We start from the raw sequence: 20,228 nt of genomic DNA, 5'->3' as shown, positions 1-20,228 counted from the left end.
CTCCTGTTTACTAGACAGGCGCTTTAACCAACTAAGCCACAGCACCTTTTTTGCATCTGGTCTCCTTTCCTTCCTCATGTAATCATTTAGAAGTGAAATCCACTTTTTTAAGGCTGGGCTTCTGTTGCAATATAACTTTTCAAAATGTTTTCCAATTGACTGAAACTCCATTGCACAAAACGAGCATGTCATTAATCGTCGATTTAGAGTGGACTGCATTGCCCAGTGTGTGCATTGAGGAGCACATGTTCGTATTTACTGGGGAGCAAGTTTGCACTCATGAATGTGGCAAAACATTCAAATCCGTAAGTGGGTGAACATTAAAGTCCTAGATGCTGCAAATCTCTATATCTGGATACGGAATGACTGAAAAAAGTTATGTCTCCAGTGTCAAAATGTGTGTAATGCACTAGTAATTCATTTCCTTTATTGACCAGTGAGGTAGCCATGTATGGAGGTGCTGTAGAGTGAAAATCAAGTTTCAAATGGCAGTGATCCATGTGCCTGGATAGCTCAGTCGGTAGAGCATCAGACTTTTAATCTGAGGGTCCAGGGTTCAAGTCCCTGTTCAGGCGTACCTTTGCTTCTTTTACAAAAAATTAAGCAGGAAATATGAATTGCTCATTCTAATATGTGCTATTTCTGATGGCATCGCAACCTTGGGCAATATGACTCTAAGGTAGTGGAGTCCAGAGTTCTTGGATGCTTTGCCAACATATCCAAGCCTGACTGTGCTTCTAAATAGCATGAAATAGCAATCTTTGTACAAAGTTTTAATATTGGGGAGACAGATTGGTCGAAAAAAAGCAGACAGGCGCTGCTGAGATTCTAACTCAGGATCTCCTGTTTACTAGACAGGCGCTTTAACCAACTAAGCCACAGCACCTTTTTTGCATCTGGTCTCCTTTCCTTCCTCGTGTAATCATTTAGAAGTGAAATCCACTTTTTTAAGGCTGGGCTTCTGTTGCAATATAACTTTTCAAAATGTTTTCCAATTGACTGAAACTCCATTGCACAAAACGAGCATGTCATTAATCGTCGATTTAGAGTGGACTGCATTGCCCAGTGTGTGCATTGAGGAGCACATGTTCGTATTTACTGGGGAGCAAGTTTGCACTCATGAATGTGGCAAAACATTCAAATCCGTAAGTGGGTGAACATTAAAGTCCTAGATGCTGCAAATCTCTATATCTGGATACGGAATGACTGAAAAAAGTTATGTCTCCAGTGTCAAAATGTGTGTAATGCACTAGTAATTCATTTCCTTTATTGACCAGTGAGGTAGCCATGTATGGAGGTGCTGTAGAGTGAAAATCAAGTTTCAAATGGCAGTGATCCATGTGCATGGATAGCTCAGTCGGTAGAGCATCAGACTTTTAATCTGAGGGTCCAGGGTTCAAGTCCCTGTTCAGGCGTACCTTTGCTTCTTTTACAAAAAATTAAGCAGGAAATATGAATTGCTCATTCTAATATGTGCTATTTCTGATGGCATCGCAACCTTGGGCAATATGACTCTAAGGTAGTGGAGTCCAGAGTTCTTGGATGCTTTGCCAACATATCAAGCCTGACTGTGCTTCTAAATAGCATGAAATAGCAATCTTTGTACAAAGTTTTAATATTGGGGAGACAGATTGGTCGAAAAAAAGCAGACAGGCGCTGCTGAGATTCTAACTCAGGATCTCCTGTTTACTAGACAGGCGCTTTAACCAACTAAGCCACAGCACCTTTTTTGCATCTGGTCTCCTTTCCTTCCTCATGTAATCATTTAGAAGTGAAATCCACTTTTTTAAGGCTGGGCTTCTGTTGCAATATAACTTTTCAAAATGTTTTCCAATTGACTGAAACTCCATTGCACAAAACGAGCATGTCATTAATCGTCGATTTAGAGTGGACTGCATTGCCCAGTGTGTGCATTGAGGAGCACATGTTCGTATTTACTGGGGAGCAAGTTTGCACTCATGAATGTGGCAAAACATTCAAATCCGTAAGTGGGTGAACATTAAAGTCCTAGATGCTGCAAATCTCTATATCTGGATACGGAATGACTGAAAAAAGTTATGTCTCCAGTGTCAAAATGTGTGTAATGCACTAGTAATTCATTTCCTTTATTGACCAGTGAGGTAGCCATGTATGGAGGTGCTGTAGAGTGAAAATCAAGTTTCAAATGGGCAGTGATCCCTGTGCCTGGATAGCTCAGTCGGTAGAGCATCAGACTTTTAATCTGAGGGTCCAGGGTTCAAGTCCCTGTTCAGGCGTACCTTTGCTTCTTTTACAAAAAATTAAGCAGGAAATATGAATTGCTCATTCTAATATGTGCTGTTTCTGATGGCATCGCAACCTTGGGCAATATGACTCTAAGGTAGTGGAGTCCAGAGTTCTTGGATGCTTTGCCAACATTTCAAGCCTGACTGTGCTTCTAAATAGCATGAAATAGCAATCTTTGTACAAAGTTTTAATATTGGGGAGACAGATTGGTCGAAAAAAAAGCAGACAGGCGCTGCTGAGATTCGATCTCAGGATCTCCTGTTTACTAGACAGGCGCTTTAACCAACTAAGCCACAGCCCCTTTTTTGCATCTGGTCTCCTTTCCTTCCTCATGTAATCAATCAGAAGTGAAATCCACTTTTTTAAGGCTGGGCTTCTGTTGCAATATAAATTTTCAAAATGTTTTCCAATTGACTGAAACTACATTGCACAAAACGAGCATGTCATTAATCGTCGATTTAGAGTGCACTGCATTGCCCAGTGTGTGCATTGAGGAGCACATGTTCGTCTTTACTGGGGAGCAAGTTTGCACTCATGAATGTGGCAAAACATTCAAATCCGTAAGTGGGTGAACATTAAAGTCCTAGATGCTGCAAATCTCTATATCTGGATACGGAATGACTGAAAAAAGTTATGTCTCCAGTGTCAAAATGTGTGTAATGCACTAGTAATTCATTTCCTTTATTGACCAGTTAGGTAGCCATGTATGGAGGTGCTGTAGAGTGAAAATCAAGTTTCAAATGGCAGTGATTCATGTGCATGGATAGCTCAGTCGGTAGAGCATCAGACTTTTAATCTGAGGGTCCAGGGTTCAAGTCCCTGTTCAGGCGTACCTTTGCTTCTTTTACAAAAAATTAAGCAGGAAATATGAATTGCTCATTCTAATATGTGCTATTTCTGATGGCATCGCAACCTTGGGCAATATGACTCTAAGGTAGTGGAGTCCAGAGTTCTTGGATGCTTTGCCAACATATCAAGCCTGACTGTGCTTCTAAATAGCATGAAATAGCAATCTTTGTACAAAGTTTTAATATTGGGGAGACAGATTGGTCGAAAAAAAGCAGACAGGCGCTGCTGAGATTCTAACTCAGGATCTCCTGTTTACTAGACAGGCGCTTTAACCAACTAAGCCACAGCACCTTTTTTGCATCTGGTCTCCTTTCCTTCCTCATGTAATCATTTAGAAGTGAAATCCACTTTTTTAAGGCTGGGCTTCTGTTGCAATATAACTTTTCAAAATGTTTTCCAATTGACTGAAACTCCATTGCACAAAACGAGCATGTCATTAATCGTCGATTTAGAGTGGACTGCATTGCCCAGTGTGTGCATTGAGGAGCACATGTTCGTATTTACTGGGGAGCAAGTTTGCACTCATGAATGTGGCAAAACATTCAAATCCGTAAGTGGGTGAACATTAAAGTCCTAGATGCTGCAAATCTCTATATCTGGATACGGAATGACTGAAAAAAGTTATGTCTCCAGTGTCGAAATGTGTGTAATGCACTAGTAATTCATTTCCTTTATTGACCAGTGAGGTAGCCATGTATGGAGGTGCTGTAGAGTGAAAATCAAGTTTCAAATGGGCAGTGATCCCTGTGCCTGGATAGCTCAGTCGGTAGAGCATCAGACTTTTAATCTGAGGGTCCAGGGTTCAAGTCCCTGTTCAGGCGTACCTTTGCTTCTTTTACAAAAAATTAAGCAGGAAATATGAATTGCTCATTCTAATATGTGCTGTTTCTGATGGCATCGCAACCTTGGGCAATATGACTCTAAGGTAGTGGAGTCCAGAGTTCTTGGATGCTTTGCCAACATTTCAAGCCTGACTGTGCTTCTAAATAGCATGAAATAGCAATCTTTGTACAAAGTTTTAATATTGGGGAGACAGATTGGTCGAAAAAAAAGCAGACAGGCGCTGCTGAGATTCGAACTCAGGATCTCCTGTTTACTAGACAGGCGCTTTAACCAACTAAGCCACAGCCCCTTTTTTGCATCTGGTCTCCTTTCCTTCCTCATGTAATCAATCAGAAGTGAAATCCACTTTTTTAAGGCTGGGCTTCTGTTGCAATATAACTTTTCAAAATGTTTTCCAATTGACTGAAACTCCATTGCACAAAACGAGCATGTCATTAATCGTCGATTTAGAGTGGACTGCATTGCCCAGTGTGTGCATTGAGGAGCACATGTTCGTCTTTACTGGGGAGCAAGTTTGCACTCATGAATGTGGCAAAACATTCAAATCCGTAAGTGGGTGAACATTAAAGTCCTAGATGCTGCAAATCTCTATATCTGGATACGGAATGACTGAAAAAAGTTATGTCTCCAGTGTCAAAATGTGTGTAATGCACTAGTAATTCATTTCCTTTATTGACCAGTGAGGTAGCCATGTATGGAGGTGCTGTAGAGTGAAAATCAAGTTTCAAATGGGCAGTGATCCCTGTGACTGGATAGCTCAGTCGGTAGAGCATCAGACTTTTAATCTGAGGGTCCAGGGTTCAAGTCCCTGTTCAGGCGTACCTTTGCTTCTTTTACAAAAAATTAAGCAGGAAATATGAATTGCTCATTCTAATATGTGCTATTTCTGATGGCATCGCAACCTTGGGCAATATGACTCTAAGGTAGTGGAGTCCAGAGTTCTTGGATGCTTTGCCAACATATCAAGCCTGACTGTGCTTCTAAATAGCATGAAATAGCAATCTTTGTACAAAGTTTTAATATTGGGGAGACAGATTGGTCGAAAAAAAGCAGACATGCGCTGCTGAGATTCTAACTCAGGATCTCCTGTTTACTAGACAGGCGCTTTAACCAACTAAGCCACAGCACCTTTTTTGCATCTGGTCTCCTTTCCTTCCTCGTGTAATCATTTAGAAGTGAAATCCACTTTTTTAAGGCTGGGCTTCTGTTGCAATATAACTTTTCAAAATGTTTTCCAATTGACTGAAACTCCATTGCACAAAACGAGCATGTCATTAATCGTCGATTTAGAGTGGACTGCATTGCCCAGTGTGTGCATTGAGGAGCGCATGTTCGTATTTACTGGGGAGCAAGTTTGCACTCATGAATGTGGCAAAACATTCAAATCCGTAAGTGGGTGAACATTAAAGTCCTAGATGCTGCAAATCTCTATATCTGGATACGGAATGACTGAAAAAAGTTATGTCTCCAGTGTCAAAATGTGTGTAATGCACTAGTAATTCATTTCCTTTATTGACCAGTGAGGTAGCCATGTATGGAGGTGCTGTAGAGTGAAAATCAAGTTTCAAATGGCAGTGGTCCATGTGCATGGATAGCTCAGTCGGTAGAGCATCAGACTTTTAATCTGAGGGTCCAGGGTTCAAGTCCCTGTTCAGGCGTACCTTTGCTTCTTTTACAAAAAATTAAGCAGGAAATATGAATTGCTCATTCTAATATGTGCTATTTCTGATGGCATCGCAACCTTGGGCAATATGACTCTAAGGTAGTGGAGTCCAGAGTTCTTGGATGCTTTGCCAACATATCAAGCCTGACTGTGCTTCTAAATAGCATGAAATAGCAATCTTTGTACAAAGTTTTAATATTGGGGAGACAGATTGGTCGAAAAAAAGCAGACATGCGCTGCTGAGATTCTAACTCAGGATCTCCTGTTTACTAGACAGGCGCTTTAACCAACTAAGCCACAGCACCTTTTTTGCATCTGGTCTCCTTTCCTTCCTCGTGTAATCATTTAGAAGTGAAATCCACTTTTTTAAGGCTGGGCTTCTGTTGCAATATAACTTTTCAAAATGTTTTCCAATTGACTGAAACTCCATTGCACAAAACGAGCATGTCATTAATCGTCGATTTAGAGTGGACTGCATTGCCCAGTGTGTGCATTGAGGAGCACATGTTCGTATTTACTGGGGAGCAAGTTTGCACTCATGAATGTGGCAAAACATTCAAATCCGTAAGTGGGTGAACATTAAAGTCCTAGATGCTGCAAATCTCTATATCTGGATACGGAATGACTGAAAAAAGTTATGTCTCCAGTGTCAAAATGTGTGTAATGCACTAGTAATTCATTTCCTTTATTGACCATTGAGGTAGCCATGTATGGAGGTGCTGTAGAGTGAAAATCAAGTTTCAAATGGCAGTGATCCATGTGCATGGATAGCTCAGTCGGTAGAGCATCAGACTTTTAATCTGAGGGTCCAGGGTTCAAGTTCCTGTTCAGGCGTACCTTTGCTTCTTTTACAAAAAATTAAGCAGGAAATATGAATTGCTCATTCTAATATGTGCTATTTCTGATGGCATCGCAACCTTGGGCAATATGACTCTAAGGTAGTGGAGTCCAGAGTTCTTGGATGCTTTGCCAACATATCAAGCCTGACTGTGCTTCTAAATAGCATGAAATAGCAATCTTTGTACAAAGTTTTAATATTGGGGAGACAGATTGGTCGAAAAAAAGCAGACAGGCGCTGCTGAGATTCGAACTCAGGATCTCCTGTTTACTAGACAGGCGCTTTAACCAACTAAGCCACAGCACCTTTTTTGCATCTGGTCTCCTTTCCTTCCTCATGTAATCATTTAGAAGTGAAATCCACTTTTTTAAGGCTGGGCTTCTGTTGCAATATAACTTTTCAAAATGTTTTCCAATTGACTGAAACTCCATTGCACAAAACGAGCATATCATTAATCGTCGATTTAGAGTGGACTGCATTGCCCAGTGTGTGCATTGAGGAGCACATGTTCGTCTTTACTGGGGAGCAAGTTTGCACTCATGAATGTGGCAAAACATTCAAATCCGTAAGTGGGTGAACATTAAAGTCCTAGATGCTGCAAATCTCTATATCTGGATACGGAATGACTGAAAAAAGTTATGTCTCCAGTGTCAAAATGTGTGTAATGCACTAGTAATTCATTTCCTTTATTGACCAGTGAGGTAGCCATGTATGGAGGTGCTGTAGAGTGAAAATCAAGTTTCAAATGGGCAGTGATCCCTGTGCCTGGATAGCTCAGTCGGTAGAACATCAGACTTTTAATCTGAGGGTCCAGGGTTCAAGTCCCTGTTCAGGCGTACCTTTGCTTCTTTTACAAAAAATTAAGCAGGAAATATGAATTGCTCATTCTAATATGTGCTATTTCTGATGGCATCGCAACCTTGGGCAATATGACTCTAAGGTAGTGGAGTCCAGAGTTCTTGGATGCTTTGCCAACATATCCAAGCCTGACTGTGCTTCTAAATAGCATGAAATAGCAATCTTTGTACAAAGTTTTAATATTGGGGAGACAGATTGGTCGAAAAAAAGCATACAGGCGCTGCTGAGATTCTAACTCAGGATCTCCTGTTTACTAGACAGGCGCTTTAACCAACTAAGCCACAGCACCTTTTTTGCATCTGGTCTCCTTTCCTTCCTCGTGTAATCATTTAGAAGTGAAATCCACTTTTTTAAGGCTGGGCTTCTGTTGCAATATAACTTTTCAAAATGTTTTCCAATTGACTGAAACTCCATTGCACAAAACGAGCATGTCATTAATCGTCGATTTAGAGTGGACTGCATTGCCCAGTGTGTGCATTGAGGAGCACATGTTCGTATTTACTGGGGAGCAAGTTTGCACTCATGAATGTGGCAAAACATTCAAATCCGTAAGTGGGTGAACATTAAAGTCCTAGATGCTGCAAATCTCTATATCTGGATACGGAATGACTGAAAAAAGTTATGTCTCCAGTGTCAAAATGTGTGTAATGCACTAGTAATTCATTTCCTTTATTGACCAGTGAGGTAGCCATGTATGGAGGTGCTGTAGAGTGAAAATCAAGTTTCAAATGGCAGTGATCCATGTGCATGGATAGCTCAGTCGGTAGAGCATCAGACTTTTAATCTGAGGGTCCAGGGTTCAAGTCCCTGTTCAGGCGTACCTTTGCTTCTTTTACAAAAAATTAAGCAGGAAATATGAATTGCTCATTCTAATATGTGCTATTTCTGATGGCATCACAACCTTGGGCAATATGACTCTAAGGTAGTGGAGTCCAGAGTTCTTGGATGCTTTGCCAACATATCAAGCCTGACTGTGCTTCTAAATAGCATGAAATAGCAATCTTTGTACAAAGTTTTAATATTGGGGAGACAGATTGGTCGAGAAAAAAGCAGACAGGCGCTGCTGAGATTCTAACTCAGGATCTCCTGTTTACTAGACAGGCGCTTTAACCAACTAAGCCACAGCACCTTTTTTGCATCTGGTCTCCTTTCCTTCCTCATGTAATCATTTAGAAGTGAAATCCACTTTTTTAAGGCTGGGCTTCTGTTGCAATATAACTTTTCAAAATGTTTTCCAATTGACTGAAACTCCATTGCACAAAACGAGCATGTCATTAATCGTCGATTTAGAGTGGACTGCATTGCCCAGTGTGTGCATTGAGGAGCACATGTTCGTATTTACTGGGGAGCAAGTTTGCACTCATGAATGTGGCAAAACATTCAAATCCGTAAGTGGGTGAACATTAAAGTCCTAGATGCTGCAAATCTCTATATCTGGATACGGAATGACTGAAAAAAGTTATGTCTCCAGTGTCAAAATGTGTGTAATGCACTAGTAATTCATTTCCTTTATTGACCAGTGAGGTAGCCATGTATGGAGGTGCTGTAGAGTGAAAATCAAGTTTCAAATGGGCAGTGATCCCTGTGCCTGGATAGCTCAGTCGGTAGAGCATCAGACTTTTAATCTGAGGGTCCAGGGTTCAAGTCCCTGTTCAGGCGTACCTTTGCTTCTTTTACAAAAAATTAAGCAGGAAATATGAATTGCTCATTCTAATATGTGCTGTTTCTGATGGCATCGCAACCTTGGGCAATATGACTCTAAGGTAGTGGAGTCCAGAGTTCTTGGATGCTTTGCCAACATTTCAAGCCTGACTGTGCTTCTAAATAGCATGAAATAGCAATCTTTGTACAAAGTTTTAATATTGGGGAGACAGATTGGTCGAAAAAAAAGCAGACAGGCGCTGCTGAGATTCGAACTCAGGATCTCCTGTTTACTAGACAGGCGCTTTAACCAACTAAGCCACAGCCCCTTTTTTGCATCTGGTCTCCTTTCCTTCCTCATGTAATCAATCAGAAGTGAAATCCACTTTTTTAAGGCTGGGCTTCTGTTGCAATATAAATTTTCAAAATGTTTTCCAATTGACTGAAACTCCATTGCACAAAACGAGCATGTCATTAATCGTCGATTTAGAGTGGACTGCATTGCCCAGTGTGTGCATTGAGGAGCACATGTTCGTCTTTACTGGGGAGCAAGTTTGCACTCATGAATGTGGCAAAACATTCAAATCCGTAAGTGGGTGAACATTAAAGTCCTAGATGCTGCAAATCTCTATATCTGGATACGGAATGACTGAAAAAAGTTATGTCTCCAGTGTCAAAATGTGTGTAATGCAGTAGTAATTCATTTCCTTTATTGACCAGTGAGGTAGCCATGTATGGAGGTGCTGTAGAGTGAAAATCAAGTTTCAAATGGCAGTGATTCATGTGCATGGATAGCTCAGTCGGTAGAGCATCAGACTTTTAATCTGAGGGTCCAGGGTTCAAGTCCCTGTTCAGGCGTACCTTTGCTTCTTTTACAAAAAATTAAGCAGGAAATATGAATTGCTCATTCTAATATGTGCTATTTCTGATGGCATCGCAACCTTGGGCAATATGACTCTAAGGTAGTGGAGTCCAGAGTTCTTGGATGCTTTGCCAACATATCAAGCCTGACTGTGCTTCTAAATAGCATGAAATAGCAATCTTTGTACAAAGTTTTAATATTGGGGAGACAGATTGGTCGAAAAAAAGCAGACAGGCGCTGCTGAGATTCTAACTCAGGATCTCCTGTTTACTAGACAGGCGCTTTAACCAACTAAGCCACAGCACCTTTTTTGCATCTGGTCTCCTTTCCTTCCTCATGTAATCATTTAGAAGTGAAATCCACTTTTTTAAGGCTGGGCTTCTGTTGCAATATAACTTTTCAAAATGTTTTCCAATTGACTGAAACTCCATTGCACAAAACGAGCATGTCATTAATCGTCGATTTAGAGTGGACTGCATTGCCCAGTGTGTGCATTGAGGAGCACATGTTCGTATTTACTGGGGAGCAAGTTTGCACTCATGAATGTGGCAAAACATTCAAATCCGTAAGTGGGTGAACATTAAAGTCCTAGATGCTGCAAATCTCTATATCTGGATACGGAATGACTGAAAAAAGTTATGTCTCCAGTGTCGAAATGTGTGTAATGCACTAGTAATTCATTTCCTTTATTGACCAGTGAGGTAGCCATGTATGGAGGTGCTGTAGAGTGAAAATCAAGTTTCAAATGGGCAGTGATCCCTGTGCCTGGATAGCTCAGTCGGTAGAGCATCAGACTTTTAATCTGAGGGTCCAGGGTTCAAGTCCCTGTTCAGGCGTACCTTTGCTTCTTTTACAAAAAATTAAGCAGGAAATATGAATTGCTCATTCTAATATGTGCTGTTTCTGATGGCATCGCAACCTTGGGCAATATGACTCTAAGGTAGTGGAGTCCAGAGTTCTTGGATGCTTTGCCAACATTTCAAGCCTGACTGTGCTTCTAAATAGCATGAAATAGCAATCTTTGTACAAAGTTTTAATATTGGGGAGACAGATTGGTCGAAAAAAAAGCAGACAGGCACTGCTGAGATTCGAACTCAGGATCTCCTGTTTACTAGACAGGCGCTTTAACCAACTAAGCCACAGCCCCTTTTTTGCATCTGGTCTCCTTTCCTTCCTCATGTAATCAATCAGAAGTGAAATCCACTTTTTTAAGGCTGGGCTTCTGTTGCAATATAACTTTTCAAAATGTTTTCCAATTGACTGAAACTCCATTGCACAAAACGAGCATGTCATTAATCGTCGATTTAGAGTGGACTGCATTGCCCAGTGTGTGCATTGAGGAGCACATGTTCGTCTTTACTGGGGAGCAAGTTTGCACTCATGAATGTGGCAAAACATTCAAATCCGTAAGTGGGTGAACATTAAAGTCCTAGATGCTGCAAATCTCTATATCTGGATACGGAATGACTGAAAAAAGTTATGTCTCCAGTGTCAAAATGTGTGTAATGCACTAGTAATTCATTTCCTTTATTGACCAGTGAGGTAGCCATGTATGGAGGTGCTGTAGAGTGAAAATCAAGTTTCAAATGGGCAGTGATCCCTGTGACTGGATAGCTCAGTCGGTAGAGCATCAGACTTTTAATCTGAGGGTCCAGGGTTCAAGTCCCTGTTCAGGCGTACCTTTGCTTCTTTTACAAAAAATTAAGCAGGAAATATGAATTGCTCATTCTAATATGTGCTATTTCTGATGGCATCGCAACCTTGGGCAATATGACTCTAAGGTAGTGGAGTCCAGAGTTCTTGGATGCTTTGCCAACATATCAAGCCTGACTGTGCTTCTAAATAGCATGAAATAGCAATCTTTGTACAAAGTTTTAATATTGGGGAGACAGATTGGTCGAAAAAAAGCAGACATGCGCTGCTGAGATTCTAACTCAGGATCTCCTGTTTACTATACAGGCGCTTTAACCAACTAAGCCACAGCACCTTTTTTGCATCTGGTCTCCTTTCCTTCCTCGTGTAATCATTTAGAAGTGAAATCCACTTTTTTAAGGCTGGGCTTCTGTTGCAATATAACTTTTCAAAATGTTTTCCAATTGACTGAAACTCCATTGCACAAAACGAGCATGTCATTAATCGTCGATTTAGAGTGGACTGCATTGCCCAGTGTGTGCATTGAGGAGCACATGTTCGTATTTACTGGGGAGCAAGTTTGCACTCATGAATGTGGCAAAACATTCAAATCCGTAAGTGGGTGAACATTAAAGTCCTAGATGCTGCAAATCTCTATATCTGGATACGGAATGACTGAAAAAAGTTATGTCTCCAGTGTCAAAATGTGTGTAATGCACTAGTAATTCATTTCCTTTATTGACCAGTGAGGTAGCCATGTATGGAGGTGCTGTAGAGTGAAAATCAAGTTTCAAATGGCAGTGATCCATGTGCCTGGATAGCTCAGTCGGTAGAGCATCAGACTTTTAATCTGAGGGTCCAGGGTTCAAGTCCCTGTTCAGGCGTACCTTTGCTTCTTTTACAAAAAATTAAGCAGGAAATATGAATTGCTCATTCTAATATGTGCTATTTCTGATGGCATCGCAACCTTGGGCAATATGACTCTAAGGTAGTGGAGTCCAGAGTTCTTGGATGCTTTGCCAACATATGAAGCCTGACTGTGCTTCTAAATAGCATGAAATAGCAATCTTTGTACAAAGTTTTAATATTGGGGAGACAGATTGGTCGAAAAAAAGCAGACAGGCGCTGCTGAGATTCGAACTCAGGATCTCCTGTTTACTAGACAGGCGCTTTAACCAACTAAGCCACAGCACCTTTTTTGCATCTGGTCTCCTTTCCTTCCTCATGTAATCATTTAGAAGTGAAATCCACTTTTTTAAGGCTGGGCTTCTGTTGCAATATAACTTTTCAAAATGTTTTCCAATTGACTGAAACTCCATTGCACAAAACAAGCATGTCATTAATCGTCGATTTAGAGTGGACTGCATTGCCCAGTGTGTGCATTGAGGAGCACATGTTCGTCTTTACTGGGGAGCAAGTTTGCACTCATGAATGTGGCAAAACATTCAAATCCGTAAGTGGGTGAACATTAAAGTCCTAGATGCTGCAAATCTCTATATCTGGATACGGAATGACTGAAAAAAGTTATGTCTCCAGTGTCAAAATGTGTGTAATGCACTAGTAATTCATTTCCTTTATTGACCAGTGAGGTAGCCATGTATGGAGGTGCTGTAGAGTGAAAATCAAGTTTCAAATGGCAGTGATCCATGTGCATGGATAGCTCAGTCGGTAGAGCATCAGACTTTTAATCTGAGGGTCCAGGGTTCAAGTCCCTGTTCAGGCGTACCTTTGCTTCTTTTACAAAAAATTAAGCAGGAAATATGAATTGCTCATTCTAATATGTGCTATTTCTGATGGCATCGCAACCTTGGGCAATATGACTCTAAGGTAGTGGAGTCCAGAGTTCTTGGATGCTTTGCCAACATATCAAGCCTGACTGTGCTTCTAAATAGCATGAAATAGCAATCTTTGTACAAAGTTTTAATATTGGGGAGACAGATTGGTCGAAAAAAAGCAGACAGGCGCTGCTGAGATTCTAACTCAGGATCTCCTGTTTACTAGACAGGCGCTTTAACCAACTAAGCCACAGCACCTTTTTTGCATCTGGTCTCCTTTCCTTCCTCGTGTAATCATTTAGAAGTGAAATCCACTTTTTTAAGGCTGGGCTTCTGTTGCAATATAACTTTTCAAAATGTTTTCCAATTGACTGAAACTCCATTGCACAAAACGAGCATGTCATTAATCGTCGATTTAGAGTGGACTGCATTGCCCAGTGTGTGCATTGAGGAGCACATGTTCGTATTTACTGGGGAGCAAGTTTGCACTCATGAATGTGGCAAAACATTCAAATCCGTAAGTGGGTGAACATTAAAGTCCTAGATGCTGCAAATCTCTATATCTGGATACGGAATGACTGAAAAAAGTTATGTCTCCAGTGTCAAAATGTGTGTAATGCACTAGTAATTCATTTCCTTTATTGACCAGTGAGGTAGCCATGTATGGAGGTGCTGTAGAGTGAAAATCAAGTTTCAAATGGCAGTGATCCATGTGCATGGATAGCTCAGTCGGTAGAGCATCAGACTTTTAATCTGAGGGTCCAGGGTTCAAGTCCCTGTTCAGGCGTACCTTTGCTTCTTTTACAAAAAATTAAGCAGGAAATATGAATTGCTCATTCTAATATGTGCTATTTCTGATGGCATCGCAACCTTGGGCAATATGACTCTAAGGTAGTGGAGTCCAGAGTTCTTGGATGCTTTGCCAACATATCAAGCCTGACTGTGCTTCTAAATAGCATGAAACAGCAATCTTTGTACAAAGTTTTAATATTGGGGAGACAGATTGGTCGAAAAAAAGCAGACAGGCGCTGCTGAGATTCTAACTCAGGATCTCCTGTTTACTAGACAGGCGCTTTAACCAACTAAGCCACAGCACCTTTTTTGCATCTGGTCTCCTTTCCTTCCTCATGTAATCATTTAGAAGTGAAATCCACTTTTTTAAGGCTGGGCTTCTGTTGCAATATAACTTTTCAAAATGTTTTCCAATTGACTGAAACTCCATTGCACAAAACGAGCATGTCATTAATCGTCGATTTAGAGTGGACTGCATTGCCCAGTGTGTGCATTGAGGAGCACATGTTCGTATTTACTGGGGAGCAAGTTTGCACTCATGAATGTGGCAAAACATTCAAATCCGTAAGTGGGTGAACATTAAAGTCCTAGATGCTGCAAATCTCTATATCTGGATACGGAATGACTGAAAAAAGTTATGTCTCCAGTGTCAAAATGTGTGTAATGCACTAGTAATTCATTTCCTTTATTGACCAGTGAGGTAGCCATGTATGGAGGTGCTGTAGAGTGAAAATCAAGTTTCAAATGGGCAGTGATCCCTGTGCCTGGATAGCTCAGTCGGTAGAGCATCAGACTTTTAATCTGAGGGTCCAGGGTTCAAGTCCCTGTTCAGGCGTACCTTTGCTTCTTTTACAAAAAATTAAGCAGGAAATATGAATTGCTCATTCTAATATGTGCTGTTTCTGATGGCATCGCAACCTTGGGCAATATGACTCTAAGGTAGTGGAGTCCAGAGTTCTTGGATGCTTTGCCAACATTTCAAGCCTGACTGTGCTTCTAAATAGCATGAAATAGCAATCTTTGTACAAAGTTTTAATATTGGGGAGACAGATTGGTCGAAAAAAAAGCAGACAGGCGCTGCTGAGATTCGAACTCAGGATCTCCTGTTTACTAGACAGGCGCTTTAACCAACTAAGCCACAGCCCCTTTTTTGCATCTGGTCTCCTTTCCTTCCTCATGTAATCAATCAGAAGTGAAATCCACTTTTTTAAGGCTGGGCTTCTGTTGCAATATAAATTTTCAAAATGTTTTCCAATTGACTGAAACTACATTGCACAAAACGAGCATGTCATTAATCGTCGATTTAGAGTGCACTGCATTGCCCAGTGTGTGCATTGAGGAGCACATGTTCGTCTTTACTGGGGAGCAAGTTTGCACTCATGAATGTGGCAAAACATTCAAATCCGTAAGTGGGTGAACATTAAAGTCCTAGATGCTGCAAATCTCTATATCTGGATACGGAATGACTGAAAAAAGTTATGTCTCAAGTGTCAAAATGTGTGTAATGCACTAGTAATTCATTTCCTTTATTGACCAGTGAGGTAGCCATGTATGGAGGTGCTGTAGAGTGAAAATCAAGTTTCAAATGGCAGTGATTCATGTGCATGGATAGCTCAGTCGGTAGAGCATCAGACTTTTAATCTGAGGGTCCAGGGTTCAAGTCCCTGTTCAGGCGTACCTTTGCTTCTTTTACAAAAAATTAAGCAGGAAATATGAATTGCTCATTCTAATATGTGCTATTTCTGATGGCATCGCAACCTTGGGCAATATGACTCTAAGGTAGTGGAGTCCAGAGTTCTTGGATGCTTTGCCAACATATCAAGCCTGACTGTGCTTCTAAATAGCATGAAATAGCAATCTTTGTACAAAGTTTTAATATTGGGGAGACAGATTGGTCGAAAAAAAGCAGACAGGCGCTGCTGAGATTCTAACTCAGGATCTCCTGTTTACTAGACAGGCGCTTTAACCAACTAAGCCACAGCACCTTTTTTGCATCTGGTCTCCTTTCCTTCCTCATGTAATCATTTAGAAGTGAAATCCACTTTTTTAAGGCTGGGCTTCTGTTGCAATATAACTTTTCAAAATGTTTTCCAATTGACTGAAACTCCATTGCACAAAACGAGCATGTCATTAATCGTCGATTTAGAGTGGACTGCATTGCCCAGTGTGTGCATTGAGGAGCACATGTTCGTATTTACTGGGGAGCAAGTTTGCACTCATGAATGTGGCAAAACATTCAAATCCGTAAGTGGGTGAACATTAAAGTCCTAGATGCTGCAAATCTCTATATCTGGATACGGAATGACTGAAAAAAGTTATGTCTCCAGTGTCGAAATGTGTGTAATGCACTAGTAATTCATTTCCTTTATTGACCAGTGAGGTAGCCATGTATGGAGGTGCTGTAGAGTGAAAATCAAGTTTCAAATGGGCAGTGATCCCTGTGCCTGGATAGCTCAGTCGGTAGAGCATCAGACTTTTAATCTGAGGGTCCAGGGTTCAAGTCCCTGTTCAGGCGTACCTTTGCTTCTTTTACAAAAAATTAAGCAGGAAATATGAATTGCTCATTCTAATATGTGCTGTTTCTGATGGCATCGCAACCTTGGGCAATATGACTCTAAGGTAGTGGAGTCCAGAGTTCTTGGATGCTTTGCCAACATTTCAAGCCTGACTGTGCTTCTAAATAGCATGAAATAGCAATCTTTGTACAAAGTTTTAATATTGGGGAGACAGATTGGTCGAAAAAAAAGCAGACAGGCGCTGCTGAGATTCGAACTCAGGATCTCCTGTTTACTAGACAGGCGCTTTAACCAACTAAGCCACAGCCCCTTTTTTGCATCTGGTCTCCTTTCCTTCCTCATGTAATCAATCAGAAGTGAAATCCACTTTTTTAAGGCTGGGCTTCTGTTGCAATATAACTTTTCAAAATGTTTTCCAATTGACTGAAACTCCATTGCACAAAACGAGCATGTCATTAATCGTCGATTTAGAGTGGACTGCATTGCCCAGTGTGTGCATTGAGGAGCACATGTTCGTCTTTACTGGGGAGCAAGTTTGCACTCATGAATGTGGCAAAACATTCAAATCCGTAAGTGGGTGAACATTAAAGTCCTAGATGCTGCAAATCTCTATATCTGGATACGGAATGACTGAAAAAAGTTATGTCTCCAGTGTCAAAATGTGTGTAATGCACTAGTAATTCATTTCCTTTATTGACCAGTGAGGTAGCCATGTATGGAGGTGCTGTAGAGTGAAAATCAAGTTTCAAATGGGCAGTGATCCCTGTGACTGGATAGCTCAGTCGGTAGAGCATCAGACTTTTAATCTGAGGGTCCAGGGTTCAAGTCCCTGTTCAGGCGTACCTTTGCTTCTTTTACAAAAAATTAAGCAGGAAATATGAATTGCTCATTCTAATATGTGCTATTTCTGATGGCATCGCAACCTTGGGCAATATGACTCTAAGGTAGTGGAGTCCAGAGTTCTTGGATGCTTTGCCAACATATCAAGCCTGACTGTGCTTCTAAATAGCATGAAATAGCAATCTTTGTACAAAGTTTTAATATTGGGGAGACAGATTGGTCGAAAAAAAGCAGACATGCGCTGCTGAGATTCTAACTCAGGATCTCCTGTTTACTAGACAGGCGCTTTAACCAACTAAGCCACAGCACCTTTTTTGCATCTGGTCTCCTTTCCTTCCTCGTGTAATCATTTAGAAGTGAAATCCACTTTTTTAAGGCTGGGCTTCTGTTGCAATATAACTTTTCAAAATGTTTTCCAATTGACTGAAACTCCATTGCACAAAACGAGCATGTCATTAATCGTCGATTTAGAGTGGACTGCATTGCCCAGTGTGTGCATTGAGGAGCGCATGTTCGTATTTACTGGGGAGCAAGTTTGCACTCATGAATGTGGCAAAACATTCAAATCCGTAAGTGGGTGAACATTAAAGTCCTAGATGCTGCAAATCTCTATATCTGGATACGGAATGACTGAAAAAAGTTATGTCTCCAGTGTCAAAATGTGTGTAATGCACTAGTAATTCATTTCCTTTATTGACCAGTGAGGTAGCCATGTATGGAGGTGCTGTAGAGTGAAAATCAAGTTTCAAATGGCAGTGGTCCATGTGCATGGATAGCTCAGTCGGTAGAGCATCAGACTTTTAATCTGAGGGTCCAGGGTTCAAGTCCCTGTTCAGGCGTACCTTTGCTTCTTTTACAAAAAATTAAGCAGGAAATATGAATTGCTCATTCTAATATGTGCTATTTCTGATGGCATCGCAACCTTGGGCAATATGACTCTAAGGTAGTGGAGTCCAGAGTTCTTGGATGCTTTGCCAACATATCAAGCCTGACTGTGCTTCTAAATAGCATGAAATAGCAATCTTTGTACAAAGTTTTAATATTGGGGAGACAGATTGGTCGAAAAAAAGCAGACATGCGCTGCTGAGATTCTAACTCAGGATCTCCTGTTTACTAGACAGGCGCTTTAACCAACTAAGCCACAGCACCTTTTTTGCATCTGGTCTCCTTTCCTTCCTCGTGTAATCATTTAGAAGTGAAATCCACTTTTTTAAGGCTGGGCTTCTGTTGCAATATAACTTTTCAAAATGTTTTCCAATTGACTGAAACTCCATTGCACAAAACGAGCATGTCATTAATCGTCGATTTAGAGTGGACTGCATTGCCCAGTGTGTGCATTGAGGAGCACATGTTCGTATTTACTGGGGAGCAAGTTTGCACTCATGAATGTGGCAAAACATTCAAATCCGTAAGTGGGTGAACATTAAAGTCCTAGATGCTGCAAATCTCTATATCTGGATACGGAATGACTGAAAAAAGTTATGTCTCCAGTGTCAAAATGTGTGTAATGCACTAGTAATTCATTTCCTTTATTGACCATTGAGGTAGCCATGTATGGAGGTGCTGTAGAGTGAAAATCAAGTTTCAAATGGCAGTGATCCATGTGCATGGATAGCTCAGTCGGTAGAGCATCAGACTTTTAATCTGAGGGTCCAGGGTTCAAGTTCCTGTTCAGGCGTACCTTTGCTTCTTTTACAAAAAATTAAGCAGGAAATATGAATTGCTCATTCTAATATGTGCTATTTCTGATGGCATCGCAACCTTGGGCAATATGACTCTAAGGTAGTGGAGTCCAGAGTTCTTGGATGCTTTGCCAACATATCAAGCCTGACTGTGCTTCTAAATAGCATGAAATAGCAATCTTTGTACAAAGTTTTAATATTGGGGAGACAGATTGGTCGAAAAAAAGCAGACAGGCGCTGCTGAGATTCGAACTCAGGATCTCCTGTTTACTAGACAGGCGCTTTAACCAACTAAGCCACAGCACCTTTTTTGCATCTGGTCTCCTTTCCTTCCTCATGTAATCATTTAGAAGTGAAATCCACTTTTTTAAGGCTGGGCTTCTGTTGCAATATAACTTTTCAAAATGTTTTCCAATTGACTGAAACTCCATTGCACAAAACGAGCATGTCATTAATCGTCGATTTAGAGTGGACTGCATTGCCCAGTGTGTGCATTGAGGAGCACATGTTCGTCTTTACTGGGGAGCAAGTTTGCACTCATGAATGTGGCAAAACATTCAAATCCGTAAGTGGGTGAACATTAAAGTCCTAGATGCTGCAAATCTCTATATCTGGATACGGAATGACTGAAAAAAGTTATGTCTCCAGTGTCAAAATGTGTGTAATGCACTAGTAATTCATTTCCTTTATTGACCAGTGAGGTAGCCATGTATGGAGGTGCTGTAGAGTGAAAATCAAGTTTCAAATGGGCAGTGATCCCTGTGCCTGGATAGCTCAGTCGGTAGAGCATCAGACTTTTAATCTGAGGGTCCAGGGTTCAAGTCCCTGTTCAGGCGTACCTTTGCTTCTTTTACAAAAAATTAAGCAGGAAATATGAATTGCTCATTCTAATATGTGCTATTTCTGATGGCATCGCAACCTTGGGCAATATGACTCTAAGGTAGTGGAGTCCAGAGTTCTTGGATGCTTTGCCAACATATCCAAGCCTGACTGTGCTTCTAAATAGCATGAAATAGCAATCTTTGTACAAAGTTTTAATATTGGGGAGACAGATTGGTCGAAAAAAAGCAGACAGGCGCTGCTGAGATTCTAACTCAGGATCTCCTGTTTACTAGACAGGCGCTTTAACCAACTAAGCCACAGCACCTTTTTTGCATCTGGTCTCCTTTCCT

The 20,228-nt window shown here is 40.9% G+C and overlaps 3 non-coding genes across 3 annotated transcripts; all 3 read right to left on the bottom strand.

The window, feature by feature from the left end:
- Nucleotides 1-6,690: 6,690 nt before the first annotated feature.
- TRNAT-AGU (transfer RNA threonine (anticodon AGU)) lies at nucleotides 6,691-6,764 on the bottom strand. The gene has a single exon. It is a non-coding gene; the product is annotated as a tRNA-Thr (tRNA).
- Nucleotides 6,765-12,571: 5,807 nt separating this feature from the next.
- TRNAT-AGU (transfer RNA threonine (anticodon AGU)) lies at nucleotides 12,572-12,645 on the bottom strand. Its single transcript has one exon. It is a non-coding gene; the product is annotated as a tRNA-Thr (tRNA).
- Nucleotides 12,646-19,288: 6,643 nt separating this feature from the next.
- On the bottom strand, nucleotides 19,289-19,362 carry TRNAT-AGU (transfer RNA threonine (anticodon AGU)). Its single transcript has one exon. It is a non-coding gene; the product is annotated as a tRNA-Thr (tRNA).
- Between the last annotated feature and the right edge of the window lie 866 nt (nucleotides 19,363-20,228).

This window comes from Ambystoma mexicanum, unplaced genomic scaffold, assembly GCF_040938575.1.
Source record: "Ambystoma mexicanum isolate Mex_15411 unplaced genomic scaffold, UKY_AmexF1_1 Mex_scaf1, whole genome shotgun sequence".
NCBI lineage: Eukaryota > Metazoa > Chordata > Amphibia > Caudata > Ambystomatidae > Ambystoma > Ambystoma mexicanum.
Note: the sequence above shows the minus strand (reverse complement) of the source record. Positions and strands in the feature narration are given on the sequence as shown.